We start from the raw sequence: 23,772 nt of genomic DNA, 5'->3' as shown, positions 1-23,772 counted from the left end.
ACTCTAAACAGTAATTTGCATACATGCCGGCCCCCATCCTAGAGGTTTAACACACCTCTTTTCTTATGCAATCTTTCGGTTTCACTTCTCCATATACTCCTACCCTGCATGAGAGCACGGCTACCTCCGTCTCACACTATATATGTACCGGTTATTTCCACTTCTCCATATACTCCTACCCTGCATGAGAGCACGGCTATCTCCGTCTCTCACTATATATGTACCGGTTATTTCCACTTCTCCATATGCTCCTACCCTGCATGAGAACACGGCTATCTCCGTCTGTCACTATATATGTACTGGTTATTTCCACTTCTCCATATACTCCTACCCTGCATGAGAGCACGGCTATCTCCGTCTGTCACTATATATGTACCGGTTATTTCCACTTCTCCATATACTCCTACCCTGCATGAGCGCACGGCTATCTCCGTCTGTCACTATATATGTACCGGTTATTTCCACTTCTCCATATACTCCTACCCTGAATGAGAGCACGGCTATCTCCGTCTTTCACTATATATGTACCGGTTATTTCCACTTCTCCATATGCTCCTACCCTGCATGAGAGCAAGGCTATCTCCGTCTGTCACTATATATGTACCGGTTATTTCCACTTCTCCATTTACTCCTACCATGCATGAGAGCACGGCTATCTCTGTCTGTCACTATATATATATACCGGTTATTTCCACTTCTCCATATACTCCTACCCTGCATGAGAGCACGGCTATCTCCGTCTCTCACTATATATGTACCGGTTATTTCCACTTCTCTATATACTCCTACCCTGCATGAGAGCACAGCTATCTCCGTTTGTCACCATGGGCTCTATTTATCAACATTATTTTTACTAAAATAATGTGAAAAGGGGTGTTTTCACACCCTTTTCACATTATTTTAGTATCACCTATAGTTATTACAGGGCAATTGGAGTAGAATTCATAGCGGGGCCGGGGCTTAGTGCCGGAGGGGGGGTAGCTGCGACGAAAGGTCAGCGCATGCTCGGGCACTTAATCACAGTAATTTTTGCGAAAATACCGTGATAAGGCTCCGAAGGGTATTAGCAGGGACAGAGCTTTATCGCAAGCTCTGTCCCTGCAAGGGATTTGTAGTAAATCCCTATGATATTGCCTGAATTCGCAATGCGAATTCACTCAGTAATATCACACTACAATCTGCATTACCAATGCGGATTGTAGTAAATAGAGCCCAAAATATGTACCGGTTATTTCCACTTCTCCATATACTCCAACCCTGCATGAGAGCACGGCTATCTCCGTCTCTCACTATATATGTACCGGTTATTTCCACTTCTCCATATGCTCCTACCCTGCATGAGAGCACGGCTATCTCCGTCTCTCACTATATATGTACCGGTTATTTCCACTTCTCCATATGCTCCTACCCTGCATGAGAGCACGGCTATCTCCGTCTCTCACTATATATGTACCGGTTATTTCCACTTTTCCATATGCTCCTACCCTGCATGATAGCACGGCTATCTCCGTCTGTCACTATATATGTACCGGTTATTTCAACTTCTCCATATACTCCTACCCTGCATGAGAGAACGGCTATCTCCGTCTGTCACTATATATGTACCGGTTATTTCCACTTCTCCATATACTCCTACCATGCATGAGAGCACGGCAATCTCCGTCTGTCACTATATACGTACCGGTTATTTCCACTTCTCCATATGCTCCTACCCTGCATGAGAGGACGGCTATCTCCGTCTGTCACTATATATGTACCGGTTATTTCCACTTCTCCATATACTCCTACCCTGCATGAGAGCACGGCTATCTCCGTCTCTCACTATATACGTACCGGTTATTTCCACTTCTCCATATACTCCTACCCTGCATGAGAGTACGGCTTTCTCCGTCTGTCACTATATACGTACCGGTTATTTCCACTTCTCCATATACACCTACCCTGCATGAGAGCACGGCTATCTCCGTCTGTCACTATATACGTACCGGTTATTTCCACTTCTCCATATACTCCTACCCTGCATGAGAGCACGGCTATCTCCGTCTCTCACTATATACGTACCGGTTATTTACACTTCTCCATATGTTCCTACCCTGCAAGAGAGCACGGCTATCTCCGTCTCTCACTATATATGTACCGGTTATTTCCACTTTTCCATATACTCCTACCCTGCATGAGAGCACGGCTATCTCCGTCTCTCACTATATATGTACCGGTTATTTCCACTTCTCCATATACTCCTACCCTGCATGAGAGCACGGCTATCTCCGTCTGTCACTATATATGTACCGGTTATTTCCACTTCTCCATATACTCCTACCCAGCATGAGAGCACGGCTATCTCCGTCTGTCACTATATATGTACCGGTTATTTCCACTTCTCCATATGTTCCTACCCTGCATGAGAGCACGGCTATCTCCGTCTGTCACTATATATGTACCGGCTATTTCCACTTCTCCATATGTTCCTACCCTGCATGAGAGCACGGCTATCTCCGTCTGTCACTATATATGTACCGGTTATTTCCACTTCTCCATATGCTCCTACCCTGCATGAGAGCAAGGCTACCTTCGTCTGTCACTATATATGTACCGGTTATTTCCACTTCTCCATATGCTCCTACCCTGCATGAGAGCACGGCTACCTTCGTCTCTCACTATATATGTACCGGTTATTTCCACTTCTCCATATGCTCCTACCCTGCATGAGAGCACGGCTACCTTCGCCTCTCACTATATATGTACCGGTTATTTCCACTTCTCCATATGCTCCTACCCTGCATGAGAGCACGGCTATCTCCGTCTCTCACTATATATGTACCGGTTATTTCCACTTCTCCATATACTCCTACCCTGCATGAGAGTACGGCTATCTCCGTCTGTCACTATATATGTACCGGTTATTTCCACTTCTCCATATACTCCTACCCTGCATGAGAGCACGGCTATCTCCGTCTGTCACTATATATGTACCGGTTATTTCCACTTCTCCCTTTGTTCCTACCCTGCATGAGAGCACGGCTATCTCCGTCTGTCACTATATACGTACCGGTTATTTCCACTTCTCCATATGCTCCTACCCTGCATGAGAGCACGGCTATCTCCGTCTGTCACTATATACGTAGCGGTTATTTCCACTTCTCCATATGCTCCTACCCTGCATGAGAGCACGGCTATCTCCGTCTGTCACTATATACGTAGCGGTTATTTCCACTTCTCCATATACTCTTACTCTGCATGAGAGTACGGCTTTCTCCGTCTGTCACAATATATGTACCGGTTATTTCCACTTCTCCATATACTCCTACCCTGCATGAGAGCACGGCTATCTCCGTCTGTCACTATATATGTACCGGTTATTTCCACTTCTCCATATGTTCCTACCCTGCAAGAGAGCACGGCTATCTCCGTCTGTCACTATATATGTACCGGTTATTTCCTCTTCTCCATATGCTCCTACCATGCATGGGAGCACGGCTACCTCCGTCTCTCACTATATATGTACCGGTTATTTCCACTTCTCCATATACTCCTACCCTGCAGGAGAACACGGCTATCTCCGTCTCTCACTATATATGTACCGGTTATTTCCACTTTTCCATATACTCCTACCCTGCATGAGAGCACGGCTATCTCCGTCTCTCACTATATATGTACCGGTTATTTCCACTTCTCCATTTACTCCTACCCAATATGAGAGCACGGCTATCTCCGTCTGTCACTATATATGTACCGTTTATTTCCACTTCTCCATATACTCCTACCCTGCATGAGAGCACGGCTATCTCCGTCTGTCACTATATATGTACCGGTTATTTCCACTTCTCCATATGTTCCTACCCTGCATGAGAGCACGGCTATCTCCGTCTGTCACTATATATGTACCGGTTATTTCCACTTCTCCATATGTTCCTACCCTGCATGAGAGCACGGCTATCTCCGTCTGTCACTCTATATGTACCGGTTATTTCCACTTCTCCATATGTTCCTACCCTGCATGAGAGCACGGCTATCTCCGTCTGTCACTATATATGTACCGGTTATTTCCACTTCTCCATATGTTCCTACCCTTCATGAGAGCACGGCTATCTCCGTCTGTCACTATATATGTACCGGTTATTTCCACTTCTCCATATGCTCCTACCCTGCATGAGAGCAAGGCTACCTTCGTCTCTCACTATATATGTACCGGTTATTTCCACTTCTCCATATGCTTCTACCCTGCATGAGAGCACGGCTACCTTCGTCTCTCACTATATATGTACTGGTTAATTCCACTTCTCCATATGCTCCTACCCTGCATGAGAGCACGGCTACCTTCGTCTGTCACTATATATGTACCGGTTATTTCCACTTCTCCATATGCTCCTACCATGCATGAGAGCACGGCTACCTCCGTCTCTCACTATATATGTACCGGTTATTTCCCAGGCTACCTTCGTCTCTCACTATATATGTACCGGTTATTTCCCAGGCTACCTTCGTCTCTCACTATATATGTACCGGTTATTTCCTCTTCTCCATATGCTCCTACCCAGCATGAGAGCACGGCTATCTCCGTCTGTCACTATATATGTACCGGTTATTTCCACTTCTCCATATGCTCCTACCCTGCATGAGAGCACGGCTAGCTATGTCTCTCACTATATATGTACCGGTTATTTCCACTTCTCCATATGCTCCTACCCTGCATGAAAGCACGGCTATCTCCGTCTCTCACTATATATGTACCGGTTATTTCCACTTCTCCATATACTCCTACCCTGCATGAGAGCACGGCTATCTCCGTCTGTCACTATATATGTACCGGTTATTTCCACTTCTCCATATACTCCTACCCTGCATGAGAGCACGGCTATCTCCGTCTGTCACTATATATGTACCGGTTATTTCCACTTCTCCATATACTCCTACCCTGCATGAGAGCACGGCTATCTCCGTCTGTCACTATATATGTACCGGTTATTTCCACTTCTCCATATACTCCTACCCTGCATGAGAGCACGGCTATCTCCGTCTGTCACTATATATGTACCGGTTATTTCCACTTCTCCATATACTCCTACCATGCATGAGAGCACGGCTATCTCCGTCTGTCACTATATATATACCAGTTATTTCCACTTCTCCATATACTCCTACCATGCATGAGAGCACGGCTATCTCCGTCTCTCACTATATATGTACCGGTTATTTCCACTTCTCCATATGTTCCTACCCTGCAAGAGAGCACGGCTATCTCCGTCTCTCACTATATATGTACCGGTTATTTCCACTTCTCCATATGCTCCTACCATGCTTGAGAGCACGGCTACCTCCGTTTCTCACTATATATGTACCGGTTATTTCCACTTCTCCATATACTCCTACCCTGCATGAGAGCACGGCTATCTCCGTTTCTCACTATATATGTACCGGTTATTTCCACTTTTCCATATACTCCTACCCTGCATGAGAGCACGGCTATCTCCGTCTCTCACTATATATGTACCGGTTATTTCCACTTCTCCATTTACTGCTACCCTGCATGAGAGCACGGCTATCTCCGTCTGTCACTATATATGTACCGGTTATTTCCACTTCTCCATATACTCCTACCCTGCATGAGAGCACGGCTATCTCCGTCTGTCACTATATATGTACCGGTTATTTCCACTTCTCCATATGTTCCTACCCTGCATGAGAGCACGGCTATCTCCGTCTGTCACTATATATGTACCGGTGATTTCCACTTCTACATATGTTCCTACCCTGCATGAGAGCACGGCTATCTCCGTCTGTCACTATATATGTACCGGTTATTTCCACTTCTCCATATGTTCCTACCCTGCATGAGAGCACGGCTATCTCCGTCTGTCACTATATATGTACCGGTTATTTTCACATCTCCATATACTCCTACCCTGCATGAGAGTAAAGCTATCTCCGTCTGTCACTATATATGTACCGGTTATTTCCACTTCTCCATATACTCCTACCCTGCATGAGAGCACGGCTATCTCCGTCTGTCACTATATATGTACCGGTTATTTCCACTTCTCCATATGTTACTACCCTGCATGAGAGCACGGCTATCTCCGTCTGTCACTATATATGTACCGGTTATTTCCACTTCTCCATATGCTCCTACCATGCACGAGAGCACGGCTACCTCCGCCTCTCACTGTATATGTACCGGTTATTTCCACGGCTACCTTCGTCTCTCACTATATATGTACCGGTTATTTCCACTTCTCCATATACTCCTACCCTGCATGAGAGCATGGCTATCTCCGTCTGTCACTATATATGTACCAGTTATTTCCACTTCTCCATATACTCCTACCATGCATGAGAGCACGGCTATCTCCGTCTGTCACTATATATATACCAGTTATTTCCACTTCTCCATATACTCCTACCATGCATGAGAGCACGGCTATCTCCGTCTCTCACTATATATGTACCGGTTATTTCCACTTCTCCATATGTTCCTACCCTGCAAGAGAGCACAGCTATCTCCGTCTGTCACTATATATGTACCGGTTATTTCCACTTCTCCATATACTCCTACCCTGCATGAGAGCACGGCTATCTCCGTCTGTCACTATATATGTACCGGTTATTTCCACTTCTCCATATACTCCTACCCTGCATGAGAGCACGGCTATCTCCGTCTGTCACTATATATGTACCGGTTATTTCCACTTCTCCATATACTCCTACCATGCATGAGAGCACGGCTATCTCCGTCTGTCACTATATATATACCAGTTATTTCCACTTCTCCATATACTCCTACCATGCATGAGAGCACGGCTATCTCCGTCTCTCACTATATATGTACCGGTTATTTCCACTTCTCCATATGTTCCTACCCTGCAAGAGAGCACGGCTATCTCCGTCTCTCACTATATATGTACCGGTTATTTCCACTTCTCCATATGCTCCTACCATGCTTGAGAGCACGGCTACCTCCGTTTCTCACTATATATGTACCGGTTATTTCCACTTCTCCATATACTCCTACCCTGCATGAGAGCACGGCTATCTCCGTTTCTCACTATATATGTACCGGTTATTTCCACTTTTCCATATACTCCTACCCTGCATGAGAGCACGGCTATCTCCGTCTCTCACTATATATGTACCGGTTATTTCCACTTCTCCATTTACTGCTACCCTGCATGAGAGCACGGCTATCTCCGTCTGTCACTATATATGTACCGGTTATTTCCACTTCTCCATATACTCCTACCCTGCATGAGAGCACGGCTATCTCCGTCTGTCACTATATATGTACCGGTTATTTCCACTTCTCCATATGTTCCTACCCTGCATGAGAGCACGGCTATCTCCGTCTGTCACTATATATGTACCGGTGATTTCCACTTCTACATATGTTCCTACCCTGCATGAGAGCACGGCTATCTCCGTCTGTCACTATATATGTACCGGTTATTTCCACTTCTCCATATGTTCCTACCCTGCATGAGAGCACGGCTATCTCCGTCTGTCACTATATATGTACCGGTTATTTTCACATCTCCATATACTCCTACCCTGCATGAGAGTAAAGCTATCTCCGTCTGTCACTATATATGTACCGGTTATTTCCACTTCTCCATATACTCCTACCCTGCATGAGAGCACGGCTATCTCCGTCTGTCACTATATATGTACCGGTTATTTCCACTTCTCCATATGTTACTACCCTGCATGAGAGCACGGCTATCTCCGTCTGTCACTATATATGTACCGGTTATTTCCACTTCTCCATATGCTCCTACCATGCACGAGAGCACGGCTACCTCCGCCTCTCACTGTATATGTACCGGTTATTTCCACGGCTACCTTCGTCTCTCACTATATATGTACCGGTTATTTCCACTTCTCCATATACTCCTACCCTGCATGAGAGCATGGCTATCTCCGTCTGTCACTATATATGTACCAGTTATTTCCACTTCTCCATATACTCCTACCATGCATGAGAGCACGGCTATCTCCGTCTGTCACTATATATATACCAGTTATTTCCACTTCTCCATATACTCCTACCATGCATGAGAGCACGGCTATCTCCGTCTCTCACTATATATGTACCGGTTATTTCCACTTCTCCATATGTTCCTACCCTGCAAGAGAGCACAGCTATCTCCGTCTGTCACTATATATGTACCGGTTATTTCCACTTCTCCATTTGCTCCTACCATGCATGAGAGCACGGCTACCTCCGTCTCTCACTATATATGTACCGGTTATTTCCACTTCTCCATATACTCCTACCCTGCATGAGAGCACGGCTATCTCCGTCTCTCACTATATATGTACCGGTTATTTCCACTTTTCCATATACTCCTACCCTGCATGAGAGCACGGCTATCTCCGTCTCTCACTATATATGTACTGGTTATTTCCACTTCTCCATTTACTGCTACCCTGCATGAGAGCACGGCTATCTCCGTCTGTCACTATATATGTACCGGTTATTTCCACTTCTCCATATACTCCTACCCTGCATGAGAGCACGGCTATCTCCGTCTGTCACTATATATGTACCGGTTATTTCCACTTCTCCATATGTTCCTACCCTGCATGAGAGCACGGCTATCTCCGTCTGTCACTATATATGTACCGGTTATTTCCACTTCTCCATATACTCCTACCCTGCATGAGAGCACGGCTATCTCCGTCTGTCACTATATATGTACCGGTTATTTCCACTTCTCCATATACTCCTACCCTGCATGAGAGCACGGCTATCTCCGCCTGTCACTATATATGTACCGGTTATTTCCACTTCTCCATATACTCCTACCATGCATGAGAGCACGGCTATCTCCGTCTGTCACTATATATATACCAGTTATTTCCACTTCTCCATATACTCCTACCATGCATGAGAGCACTGCTATCTCCGTCTCTCACTATATATGTACCGGTTATTTCCACTTCTCCATTGGTTCCTACCCTGCAAGAGAGCACGGCTATCTCCGTCTGTCACTATATATGTACCGGTTATTTCCACTTCTCCATATGCTCCTACCATGCATGAGAGCACGGCTACCTCCGTCTCTCACTATATATGTACCGGTTCTTTCCACTTCTCCATATACTCCTACCCTGCATGAGAGCACGGCTACCTCCGTCTCTCACTATATATGTACCGGTTATTTCCACTTTTCCATATACTCCTACCCTGCCTGAGAGCACGGCTATCTCCATCTCTCACTATATATGTACCGGTTATTTCCACTTCTCCATTTTCTGCTACCCTGCATGAGAGCACGGCTATCTCCGTCTGTCACTATATATGTACCGGTTATTTCCACTTCTCCATATACTCCTACCCTGCATGAGAGCACGGCTATCTCCGTCTGTCACTATATATGTACCGGTTATTTCCACTTCTCCATATGTTCCTACCCTGCATGAGAGCACGGCTATCTCCGTCTGTCACTATATATGTACCGGTTATTTCCACTTCTCCATATGTTCCTACCCTGCATGAGAGCACGGCTATCTCCGTCTGTCACTATATATGTACCGGTTATTTCCACTTCTCCATATGTTCCTACCCTGCATGAGAGCACGGCTATCTCCGTCTGTCACTATATATGTACCGGTTATTTCCACTTCTCCATATACTCCTACCCTGCATGAGAGTACGGCTATCTCCGTCTGTCACTATATATGTACCGGTTATTTCCACTTCTCCATATACTCCTACCCTGCATGAGAGCACGGCTATCTCCGTCTGTCACTATATATGTACCGGTTATTTCCACTGCTCCATATGTTACTACTCTGCATGAGAGCACGGCTATCTCCGTCTGTCACTATATATGTACCGGTTATTTCCACTTCTCCATATGCTCCTACCATGCACGAGAGCACGGCTACCTCCGTCTCTCACTATATATGTACCGGTTATTTCCACGGCTACCTTCGTCTCTCACTATATATGTACCGGTTATTTCCTCTTCTCCATATGCTCCTACCCAGCATGAGAGCACGGCTATCTCCGTCTGTCACTATATATGTACCGGTTATTTCCACTTCTCCATATGCTCCTACCCTGCATGAGAGCACGGCTAGCTCCGTCTCTCACTATATATGTACCGGTTATTTCCACTTCTCCATATGCTCCTACCCTGCATGAGAGCACGGCTATCTCCGTTTCTCACTATATATGTACCGGTTATTTCCACTTCTCCATATACTCCTACCCTGCATGAGAGCACGGCTATCTCCGTCTGTCACTATATATGTACCGGTTATTTCCACTTCTCCATATACTCCTACCCTGCATGAGAGCACGGCTATCTCCGTCTGTCACTATATATGTACCGGTTATTTCCACTTCTCCATATACTCCTACCCTGCATGAGAGCACGGCTATCTCCGTCTGTCACTATATATGTACCGGATATTTCCACTTCTCCATATACTCCTACCCTGCATGAGAGCACGGCTATCTCCGTCTGTCACTATATATGTACCGGTTATTTCCACTTCTCCATATACTCCTACCATGCATGAGAGCACGGCTATCTCCGTCTGTCACTATATATATACCAGTTATTTCCACTTCTCCATATACTCCTACCCTGCATGAGAGCACTGCTATCTCCGTCTCTCACTATATATGTACCGGTTATTTCCACTTCTCCATATACTCCTACCCTGCATGAGAGCACGGCTATCTCCGTCTCTCACTATATATGTACCGGTTATTTCCACTTCTCTATATACTCCTACCCTGCATGAGAGCACAGCTATCTCCGTCTGTCACCATGGGCTCTATTTATCAACATTATTTTTACTCAAATAATGTGAAAAGGGGTGTTTTCACACTCTTTTCACATTATTTTAGTATCACCTATAGTTATTACAGGGCAATTGGAGTAGAATTCGTAGCGGGGGCGGGGCTTAGCTCCGGGGGCGGGGCTTAGTGCCGGAGGGGGGCAGCTGCGGCGAAAGGTCAGCGCATGCTCGGGCACTTAATCACAGTATTTTTTGCAAAAATACCGTGATAAGGCTCCGAAGGGGATTAGCAGGGACAGAGCTTTATCGCAAGCTTTGTCCCTGCAAGGGATTTGTAGTAAATCCCTGTGATATTGCATGAATTCGCAATGCGAATTCACTCAGTAATATCACACTACAATCTGCATTACCAATGCGGATTGTAGTAAATAGAGCCCAAAATACGTACCGGTTATTTCCACTTCTCCATATACTCCAACCCTGCATGAGAGCACAGCTATCTCCGTCTGTCACTATATATTACCGGTTATTTCCACTTCTCCATATACTCCTACCCTGCATGAGAGCACGGCTATCTCCGTCTGTCACTATATATGTACCGGTTATTTCCACTTTTCCATATACTCCTACCCTGCATGAGAGCATGGCTATCTCCGTCTGTCACTATATATGTACCAGTTATTTCCACTTCTCCATATACTCCTACCATGCATGAGAGCACGGCTATCTCCGTCTGTCACTATATATGTACCGGTTATTTCCACTTCTCCATATACTCCTACCCTGCATGAGAGCACGGCTATCTCCGTCTGTCACTATATATGTACCGGTTATTTCCACTTCTCCATATACTCCTACCCTGCATGAGAGCACGGCTACCTCCGTCTCTCACTATATATGTACCGGTTATTTCCACTTCTCCATATACTCCTACCCTGCATGAGAGCACGGCTATCTCCGTCTGTCACTATATACGTACCGGTTATTTCCACTTCTCCATATACTCCTAACCTGCATGAGAGCACGGCTATCTCCGTCTGTCACTATATACGTACCGGTTATTTCCACTTCTCCATATACTCCTACCCTTCTTGAGAGCACGGCTATCTCCGTCTGTCACTATATACGTACCGGTTATTTTCACTTCTCCATATACTCCTAACCTGCATGAGAGCACGGCTATCTCCGTCTGTCACTATATACGTACCGGTTATTTCCACTTCTCCATATACTCCTAACCTGCATGAGAGCACGGCTATCTCCGTCTGTCACTATATACGTACCGGTTATTTCCACTTCTCCATATGTTCCTACCCTGCATGAGAGCACGGCTATCTCCGTCTGTCACTATATACGTACCGGTTATTTCCACTTCTCCATATGTTCCTACCCTGCATGAGAGCACGGCTATCTCTGTCTGTCACTATATTTGTACCGGTTATTTCCACTTCTCCATATACTCCTACCCTGCATGAGAGCACGGCTATCTCCGTCTGTCACTATATATGTACCGGTTATTTCCACTTCTCCATATACTCCTACCTTGCATGAGAGCACGGCTACCTCCGTCTCTCACTATATATGTACCGGTTATTTCCACTTCTCCATATACTCCTACCCTGCATGAGAGTACGGCTTTCTCCATCTGTCACTATATTTATATCTACCGGTTATTTCCACTTCTCCATATACTCCTACCCTGCATGAGAGCACGGCTATCTCCATCTGTCACTATATATGTACCGGTTATTTCCACTTCTCCACATTCTCCTACCCTGCATGAGAGCACGGCTATCTCCGTCTGTCACAATATATGTACCGGTTATTTCCACTTCTCCATATGTTCCTACCCTGCATGAGAGCACGGCTATCTCCGTCTGTCACTATATATGTACCGGTTATCTCCACTTCTCCATATGCTCCTAGCATGCATGAGAGCACGGCTATCTCCGTCTGTCACTATATATGTACCGGTTATTTCCACTTCTCCATATACTCCTACCCTGCATGAGAGCATGGCTATCTCCGTCTGTCACTATATATGTACCGGTTATTTCCACTTCTCCATATACTCCTACCCTGCATGAGAGCACGGCTATCTCCGTCTGTCACTATATATGTACCGGTTATTTCCACTTCTCCATATACTCCTACCATGCATGAGAGCACGGCTATCTCCGTGTGTCACTATATATGTACCGGTTATTTCCACTTCTCCATATACTCCTACCCTGCATGAGAGCACGGCTACCTCCGACTCTCACTGTATATGTACCGGTTATTTCCACTTCTCCATATACTCCTACCCTGCATGAGAGCACGGCTATCTCCGTCTATCACTATCTATGTACCGGTTATTTCCACTTCTCCATATACTCCTACCCTGCATGAGAGCACGGCTACCTCCGTCTCTCACTATATATGTACCGGTTATTTCCACTTCTCTATATACTCCTACCCTGCATGAGAGCACGGCTATCTCCGTCTGTCACCATGGGCTCTATTTATCAACATTATTTTTACTAAAATAATGTGAAAAGGGGTGTTTTCACACCCTTTTCACATTATTTTAGTATCACCTATAGTTATTACAGGGCAATTGGAGTAGAATTAGTAGTGGGGGCGGGGCTTAGCACCGGGGGCGGGGCTTAGTGCCGGAGGGGGGGTAGCTGCGGCGAAAGGTCAGCGCATGCTCGGGCACTTAATCACAGTATTTTTTGCAAAAATACCGTGATAAGGCTTCGAAGGGGATTAGCAGGGACAGAGCTTTTTAGCAAACTCTGTCCCTGCAAGGGATTTGTAGTAAATCCCTGTGATATTGCCTGAATTCGCAATGCGAATTCACTCAGTAATATCACACTACAATCTGCATTACCAATGCGGATTGTAGTAAATAGAGCCCAAAATACGTACCGGTTATTTCCACTTCTCCATATACTCCTACCCTGCATGAGAGCACGGCTATCTCCGTCTGTCACTATATATGTTCCGGTTATTTCCACTTCTCCATATACTCCTACCCTGCATGAGAGCACGGCTATCTCCGTCTCTCACTATATATGTACCGGTTATTTCCACTTCTCCATATACTCCTACCCTGCATGAGAGCACGGCTATCTCCGTCTGTCACTATATATGTACCGGTTATTTCCACTTCTCCATATACTCCTACCCTGCATGAGAGCACGGCTATCTCCGTCTCTCACTATATATGTACCGGTTATTTCCACTTCTCCATATACTCCTACCCTGCATGAGAGCACGGCTATCTCCGTCTCTCACTATATGTGTACCGGTTATTTCCACTTCTCCACATACTCCTACCCTGCATGAGAGCACGGCTATCTCCGTCTCTCACTATATATGTACCGGTTATTTCCACTTCTCCATATACTCCTACCCTGCATGAGAGCACGGCTATCTCCATCTCTCACAAAGGGCTCTATTTATTAACATGATTTTTACTGAAATAAAGTGAAAAAGGGTGTTTTCACACCCTTTTCACATGATTTTAGTTTCACCTGTAGTTATTACAGGGCAATTGGAGTAGAATTAGTAAAATTCTACTCCAACCCCTAAGTATCACTTATTTTTAGTAAAGCAGATTGCATTTCCCAAAATTGTAATGGGAAATGTGATCCGACCAGAGTTACTAAAAATAAATTGTAAAAAAATACCGGGGGAAGCCCTGTGATAATAACGCCACCTGGAGGTGGCGTTGTCCAGGGTCTCCCCCAGTTACCGGGCTCCCACTCTGCTCTATCGGGGAGATCAGAGGCGGGAGCCGGTACCAGTAATCAGCTTTATGGTCTAAACAGACCGCAAGCTGATTGCTGTAAAAAAAAGAAAAAAAAAAATTGAAACATTTTTTTGTAACTTACCTGAATCCAGGGACCGGTGATCGGGCCTCCAGTGATGGCTCCTCTCCTGTCAGCTGGTCTCCCATAGTGCACTGCGGCCAGGTCATCAGGTGATCGAGTCCCAGTGCAGTATGGGGGATCACCTGATCGGGAAGCCCGGAGAAGATCACCGGAGGCCAGGAGGATGCAGGTAAGTGTAATCAAGGGAGGGAGGGGTCGCGGGGGTCCGCGATTGCGGGGGGCGGGGCTTAGCATTGGTGGGGGGTAGCAGCGACGGTGGGTCGGCGCATGCGCGGGCTCTTAGTCGCGGTATTTTTTCCGAAAATACTGTGACTAGAGCGCTGCTGGGATCCACAGGGACAGAGCTTTATCACAAGCTCTGTCCCTGCAAGGGATTTATAGTAAATCCCTGTGATATTGCCTGAATTCGCAATGCGAATTCACTCGGTAATATCACACTACAATCCGCATTCAATATGCGGATTGTAGTAAATAGAGCCCTATATATGTACCGGTTATTTCCACTTCTCCATATACTCCTACCCTGCATGAGAGCACGGCTATCTCCGTCTGTCACTATATATGTACCGGTTATTTCCACTTTTCCATATATTCCTACCCTGCATGAGAGCACGGCTATCTCCGTCTGTCACTATACATGTACCGGTTATTTCCACTTCTCCATATGCTACCACCCTGCATGAGAGCACGGCTATCTCCGTCTGTCACTATATATGTACCGGTTATTTCCACTTCTCCATATACTCCTACCCTGCATGAAAGCACGGCTATCTCCGTCTGTCACTATATATGTACCGGTTATTTCCACTTCTCCATATACTCCTACCCTTCATGAGAGCAAGGCTATCTCCGTCTGTCACTATATACGTACCGGTTATTTCCACTTCTCCATATACTCCTAACCTGCATGAGAGCACGGCTATCTCCGTCTGTCACTATATACGTACCGGTTATTTCCACTTCTCCATATGTTCATACCCTGCATAAGAGCACGGCTACCTCCGTCTGTCACTATATACGTACCGGTTATTTCCACTTCTCCATATACTCCTACCCTGCATGAGAGCACGGCTATCTCCGTCTCTCACTATATGTGTACCGGTTATTTCCACTTCTCCACATACTCCTACCCTGCATGAGAGCACGGCTATCTCCATCTCTCACAAAGGGCTCTATTTATTAACATGATTTTTACTAAAATAAAGTGAAAAAGGGTGTTTTCACACCCTTTTCACATGATTTTAGTTTCACCTGTAGTTATTACAGGGCAATTGGAGTAGAATTAGTAAAATTCTACTCCAACCCCTAAGTATCACTTATTTTTAGTAAAGCAGATTGCATTTCCCAAAATTGTAATGGGAAATGTGATCCGACCAGAGTTACTAAAAATAAATTGTAAAAAAATACCGGGGGAAGCCCTGTGATAATAACGACACCTGGAGGTGGCGTTATCCAGGGTCTCCCCCAGTTACCGGGCTCCCACTCTGCTCTATCGGGGAGAGCAGAGGCGGGAGCCGGTACCAGTAATCAGCTATATTTTCTAAACAGACCGCAAGCTGATTGCTGTAAAAAAAAGAAAAAAAAAAATTTAAACATTTTTTTGTAACTTACCTGAATCCAGGGACCGGTGATCGGGCCTCCAGTGATGGCTCCTCTCCTGTCAGCTGGTCTCCCATAGTGCACTGCGGCCAGGTCATCAGGTGATCGGGCCCAAGTGCAGTATGGGGGATCACCTGATCGGGAAGCCCGGAGAAGATCACCGGAGGCCAGGAGGATGCAGGTAAGTGTAATCAAGGGAGGGAGGGGTCGCAGGGGGGAGGGGGGGTCACGGGGGTCTGCGATCGCGGGGGACGGGGCTTAGCATCGGTGGGGGGTAGCAGCGACGGTGGATCGGCGCATGCGCGGGCTCTTAGTCGCGGTATTTTTTCCGAAAATACCGTGACTAAAGTGCAGATGGGATCCACAGGGACAGAGCATTATCACAAGCTCTGTCCCTGCAAGGGATTTATAGTAAATCCCTGTGATATTGCCTGAATTCACAATGCGAATTCACTCGGTAATATTACACTACAATCCGCATTCAATATGCGGATTGTAGTAAATAGAGCCCTATATATGTACCGGTTATTTCCACTTCTCCATATACTCCTACCCTGCATGAGAGCATGCCTATCTCCGTCTGTCACTATATATGTACCGGTTATTTCCACTTTTCCATATACTCCTACCCTGCATGAGAGCACGGCTATCTCCGTCTGTCACTATATATGTACCGGTTATTTCCACTTCTCAATATACTCCTACCCTGCATGAGAGCACGTCTATCTCCGTCTGTCACTATATACGTACCGGTTATATCCACTTCTCCATATACTCCTACCCTTCATGAGAGCACGGCTATCTCTGTCTGTCACTATATACATAGTCATACCGGTTATTTCCACTTCTCCATATACTCCTACCCTGCATGAGAGCACGGCTATCTCCGTCTGTCACTATATATGTACCGGTTATTTCCACTTCTCTATATACTCCTACCCTGCATGAGAGCACGGCTATCTCCGTCTCTCACTATATATGTACCGGTTATTTCCACTTCTCCATATGTTCCTACCCTGCATGAGAGCACGGCTATCTCCGTCTCTCACTATATATGTACCGGTTATTTCCACTTCTCCATAAGTTCCTACCCTGCATGAGAGCACGGCTATCTCCGTCTGTCACTTTATATGTACCGGTTATTTCCACTTCTCTATATTCTCCTACCCTGCATGAGAGCACGGCTATCTCCGTCTCTCACTATATATGTACCGGTTATTTCCACTTCTCCATATACTCCTACCCTGCATGAGAGCACGGCTATCTCCATCTGTCACTATATATGTACCGGTTATTTCCACTTCTCCATATGTTCCTACCCTGCATGAGAGCATGGCTATCTCCGTCTCTCACTATATATGTACCGGTTATTTCCACTTCTCCATATACTCCTACCCTGCATGAGAGCACGGCTACCTCCGTCTCTCACTATATATGTACCGGTTATTTCCACTTCTCCATATGCTCCTACCCTGCATGAGAGTACGGCTATTTCCGTCTCTCACTATATATGTACCGGTTATTTACACTTCTCCATATGCTCCTACCCTGCATGAGAGCACGGCTATCTCCGTCTGTCACTATATATGTACCGGTTATTTCCACTTCTCCATATACTCCTACCCTGCATGAGAGCACGGCTATCTCTGTCTGTCACTATATATGTACCGGTTATTTCCACTTCTCCGTATACTCCTACCCTGCATGAGAGCATGGCTATCTCCGTCTCTCACTATATATGTACCGGTTATTTCCACTTCTCCATATACTCCTACCCTTCATGAGAGCACGGCTATCTCCGTCTGTCACTATATATGTACCGGTTACTTCCACTTTACCATATACTCCTACCCTGCATGAGAGCACGGCTATCTCCGTCTGTCACTATATATGTACCGGTTATTTCCACTTCTCCATATACTCCTACCCTGCATGAGAGCACGGCTATCTCCGTCTGTCACTATATATGTACCGGTTATTTCCACTTCTCCATATACTCCTACCCTGCATGAGAGCACGGCCATCTCCGTCTGTCACTATATATGTACCGGTTATTTCCACTTCTCCATATACTCCTACCCTGCATGAGAGCACGGCTACCTCCGTCTGTCACTATATATGTACCGTTTATTTCCACTTCTCCATATACTCCTTCCCTGCATGAGAGCACGGCTATCTCCGTCTGTCACTATATATGTACCAGTTATCTCCGTCTGTCACTATATATGTACCGGTTATTTCCACTTCTCTTTATACTCCTACCCTGCATGAGAGCACGGCTATCTCCGTCTGTCACTATATATGTACCAGTTATTTCCACTTCTCCATATGTTCCTACCCTGCATTAGAGCACGGCTATCTCCTCTGTCACTATATATGTACCGGTTATTTCCACTTCTCTATATACTCCTACCATGCTTGAGAGCACGGCTATCTCCATCTGTCAATATAACTACCGGTCCTCTCTACTCCTACTCCCCCATATAATGCTTTAGTCGGTTCAGTTATCTCCTCTGTTACATTCCCCTGCTCCCTGAGGATTAGTCACTTGACCTCACCTATACCCACAGGTACAGGATTGGACATAATCTACTCTAATTCTTCACCCCTTATACCAAACTCCACTCTGGAGCAACTCCATTCACCTGCCTTTCCCAAGCCTCCTTCTCAAAATGTAAGCCCTGTTGGCTAATAAGCTAAACCTGCACCTGAGTATATAACTCGTATATCAGCCAGTGCCTCCATATATAACCCCCTTATTCTCTCTAAAAAGATATCAGGTTGCATACTTCTAATTCATATAATATTTTCTGTAGTGAAACAGTAACACTTACTGTATAGGAGGGGACACACTGGGCGATATTACTGAGCGACTGCACGATTACGACATCGTAATCGTGCAATCGCTCAGTAATCGTGCACAAATCGTGCACTTTTATGTCAGAAACGACCAGAGATGCGCTCTCCCGCTGGTCGTTTCCGACATTGTCCATCGCCTGAACATGCAGCACTATCTGCCGATAACGACAGATTGGCATGTTCAGGAATGATGGACATTGCCTGCACTGAACGACTGATCGTTCAGTGCAGACACTACAGGGGATCTGAAACGACGGTACGATTACGATGTCGTAATCGTACTGTCTTTCCTGATCGCCTAGTGTGTACGCAGCTTTAATGTTGCAACTAAGCACACATGGAGAAGTAACAAGTGTCCTTTTGTGACCATGTGCTTTGGTGTAAGTGATAAGATACTATTCCAAAGACAAGGTCAAGTTGAATATGTTTTCACATAAAGACATTTTTTTTGTGCCTTGTAAATGCAAGGAAGGCTATTTGCCTCCCCGCTCCGCTCTATGCCCTCTGCTCTCTGCTGGGTGCCCGGCCGATGCCCGCGGCGTCTCTCCCACCCAGTACCCACTCTTAAACATGGAACGCCGGCTCCTTGGCGTCCGGGCATCACCGTGCCTTAAAAAACGTTGTCCTCTGTGCGGCTGCTCAGCCGCGTCATGCGACGGGCAGGGATGACCTGGGACAGACAGTGAGGGGAGAGCAGCGAGCAAAGGCAGAATGTCAGCAGCTGTAACTGTGACTCTGTGAGTGACAGTAGGAGTTAAAGGTGGAGCACACCGTGCAATACTAAGTGCATTGCGTCAGCCCTTGGTACAGCAGCCAAAAAGAATCTGCCTGACTCATATTGGCTGCTGCTGGCTGCTCCCGGACGTCTACCACGATCGACCAGTTGCGTACCCGCGGTCGACCGCGATGTTTTGGCCACCCCTGGGTTAGAGGGTGCTTGGACACTTATATCTTAAGTGCTGACTCTACCTATAACAGTCCCATATTGCTAGGCTCCCATTTGTGGAGAGTAAGGGACTAGTTTTACATAGCAGAAGTGTCACAATGAAGTTGATCTATCAAGTACCCTTCTCATTGCCAGAGACACTGTCCAGTTTTCAAAGCAGTGTATATACCCTAAAGTCCATGTTCTGCAGTGTATATACCCTAAAGTCCATGTTCTGCAATGATTTGAACTGTAAGTCTTTTCTTTTTTTTAGTTCATTGTTTCTGTTTATGTACTTTGTTAGGCACTGCGGACCCTTTGTTGCGCCATATAAATAGAGGATAAATAAAATAATATAATAATTAAAAAATAAAGTATGTCTCTCATATTTCCCTCCCCTCTTCCTCCTCCCCACATAAATACAAAAACCTGGCAGACTATTTACAAAGTCTTCGGCTATCCACTGGTGCACACTTCATCCGACCCATTTAAACTGACCATGGGGCTAACCCTACTTGGTTTTATATTATATTATACACCCGTTTCTGAAGGTTCCTAGTGAATTGTTTTTAGTTCAGCCTCCTAAATGGCTGACTGCACTGTGTATAGATAACCGGTCCACTTTAAAATGATTTTACTCATTTGCAAAATAAACAACTTATTCCATGCTTTCAGAATTTAATGACCAGCAAATTACAAACTATTTGTTAGTAGAACTTTACTTGTGGGTAATTCCATGTCAAGTGGAAAAGGGATCCCCAGCTGACCATCTCCAGTTTTGATAATATGTTACATGAAGGTTGGCACATATGTCGGACTAACTTTGGGAACATTTTAGTTCACAATATGCAATAGCAGACAAACTATAGCCCTCAAAGTGGGGGTGGGTGCAACTGTCACCAAGTCCGCAGTGCACAATCAGCAGGTGGGGATGATCTTCAAAACTGGACATTGACATTTGTATGGTATATTCACAGCATTATGGAACACACTATAGGAGCGGGATCGGTATAAAATACCGCCGGGCGCTTGAAGACCGGCAGTGAAGATCCCGACAGGTAAGTATTTTCTATATTTACTAACCTAACCTCCCCTAACCCTAACTCTCCTTTAGGGGTGCCTAACCCTAACCTTCCCGCCAAGCGCCTAACCCCCCTGTAAGTGCCTAAACCTAACCCCCCTTCCCCGCAGCGTAAACTTAAGTCTCCCGGGGGGTGCCTAAACCTAACCTCCCCCCGGGGGTGCCTAACACTAACCTCCCTTCCCCTAGCCTATTCCTCCCAGGGGGGCCTAACCCTAAGTCACCCCCGGGAGCCCCTAACCTAAAACGCCCCCCCACGGCTGTCCGCGCCTGCCGCCTGGCTTACCTTCGATCGGTATGCCGGGAATTGGGCTCCCGGCGTAGGTAAAATGGCAGGCGTCTGTCATTAGACACCTGCCGGGATTAGACAGTCGGGAAGCCGGCGGTCGGCATTTCGACTATCGGCTTCCTGACTGCATCCCATAGGAGCAATTTAAAAAAAAATCCGAGCCTAACACTGCCAGCGAGGCGGTCCAGGAATATGCTCACGCACAGCCATTGTGGGGATCTTGCAAAGCCTTTCCAACTTCCCAGGCCCCCTATTGACGGGTATAGATTAATGCTGTTTGATAAATTGTGCAGATACCACAGTCCCTATTGCAGAATATGGGTGCATGGTAACCAACTAAAACAGAGGAGCTGCAAGAGAAATTTACTTAAGAAGCAGCGATAATCCTTTCCTATCGCAAAAAGGTGTTATCACTGCTTCATAAATAGACCCCGGTGAGAGAGCTACCAAATTGCAATTATTGCTTTGGTAAAAGGACCTGATTCAAAGATGGATGCTATTGCACAGCCGCTGCGACTTTGTACGCAGCAGCTGTGCAATAATATGCTAATGTCGCAGGAGGTATGTTGTGTAAATAGACGCCGACTTCTCCGATCCGCTGCTGCATCCATAGATGAACTATAGGTGTACATCACACTTTTTATTTTTTTTTTCATGCTTCATTTAAAGTGCTCATGGAAGTAGGCAGGCTGAACATATGAATGGACATATGAAGGTAGGAAGCACCAACAATGAGCCACATTTTCAAATATAAGGAATACAAAAGGATGCAAAACATGTAAATGGAACAAAATAAATAATAGTGTTGAAGTGGGGTGGGTAAACCAGGGGGGGGGTATAGAGGGGTAATAGGACTACTTGAAAAGATAGAGCATCTTGAGGAGCATCATATGATCAGGAAGCATCACTATAGAGACAAAGAAGAGTACCCATCCAAGGTTATATAGCAAGAAAGGAGGAAGAGAGGAGGGTGGCCCTCCCCATCGCACGGGGACCTGTGGAAAAGGCAACTATAGAGGTCAAGGGTGATGGGTGCCCTTGTAAGAGAGCAACGGAGCCCACACTTGAGCGAACATATGGCCCCTATTATTATATTTTTAATTGCCACAATATGCCAAATTTGCAATTTTAGGGCAGAGAGAGATGGCGGAAGAGGGTTTTTCCAGTTGCAAGCTATTAGTTTTTTGGCAGCTACTAAGATGTGGAACAACAGCCTTGTGGAGTGTTTGGAAAAATCGGGGGGAGAGTAGCATAGAACCGGTCCACTGGTCCCATGGGATTGGAGCTTCAAATAAATTGTTTATAAGAGTATGGACTGAGGTCCAAAAAACATCAATGACCGGGCAGGCCCACCAGATATGGATAAGACTACCCCAGAGGCCACAGTTTCTCCAGCAAAATAGGAAGCAGAAGGAAATGTTTGCAAGAGCCTTACTGGGGTATAGTACCAGCCAGTGGCAGCTCCAGAGGTGGAGCTGTAGTCCAAAATTCAAATAGGGGAACCACACCAAATGCCAGTGAGTCCTGGCCAGCGATGTTTGGTAGCATTTGTAAGGGCAGTTGGTGTGGCTCCCCTATTTGAATGTTGGACTGCTCTAAAGAGACTAACAATTTTCCTTAAGTTGTGTGGATATGGAAGAATTGGCAATAGCCTGTCTCATGTCTTCCCAAACTTTCTCATCTGACAGGAGGCCGAGGTCCACCTCCCAAGAGGATTCATGGGGGCTACAAATGGGAAGAGCTGCATCAATGAGGATACCGTAACTTGAGAGATCATTCCATTGGATACAGAGTGTAACCTATAGAGACGGGGTGTAACTAGGTATTTGAAGGCCCCATACCAAAAGTTTGCAAGGGCCCCTATGTACCACCCAATGGTGAAAAATATATATAACACATGTAACTTTGACAAGGAAGATGGACCCCCCTAAGCTCTGGTCCCCAGAGCAGCTTCACCCCTTACAACTATGGTAGTTACGCCCATGTACAGAGACGTTCAAAAGGGGTGAGGTCACGAAGGAAATATACACATTTTTCACAACCATATATAGGATGTTAGCTTTTTTATTAAAACCTTTGGCATTCTACATTTTTAGTGGTGCCGAAAATGATGACAAGTCAATGTCTGACCAGCAAGTCATCATTTTACTTTTGTCTAATAAAGTGACTGTTCCTATTAAAATGATTGCAAAATGTTATAGACAAACAGATTGCATGCACAGTAACTTCAGAAAACCTTCCAAAACAAAACCTATATCCTGTTGCAAATCCAGCCCTAAGGCCTTACCTGTTTCTTGCTCTGCATCATGAGCAGTGGGGGATTATGACTGATACGCTTGTAGCGCATCTAAAGAAAGGGAGATGCTTGATAGAGGAATGGAGAGATGCA

The sequence above is a fragment of the Taudactylus pleione genome, unplaced genomic scaffold, assembly GCF_031769625.1.
Source record: "Taudactylus pleione unplaced genomic scaffold, aTauple2 ptg000835l, whole genome shotgun sequence".
In the NCBI taxonomy this organism is placed as follows: Eukaryota; Metazoa; Chordata; class Amphibia; order Anura; family Myobatrachidae; genus Taudactylus; species Taudactylus pleione.
The sequence above is the reverse complement of the archived record's forward strand: the minus strand, read 5'-3'. Positions refer to the sequence as shown.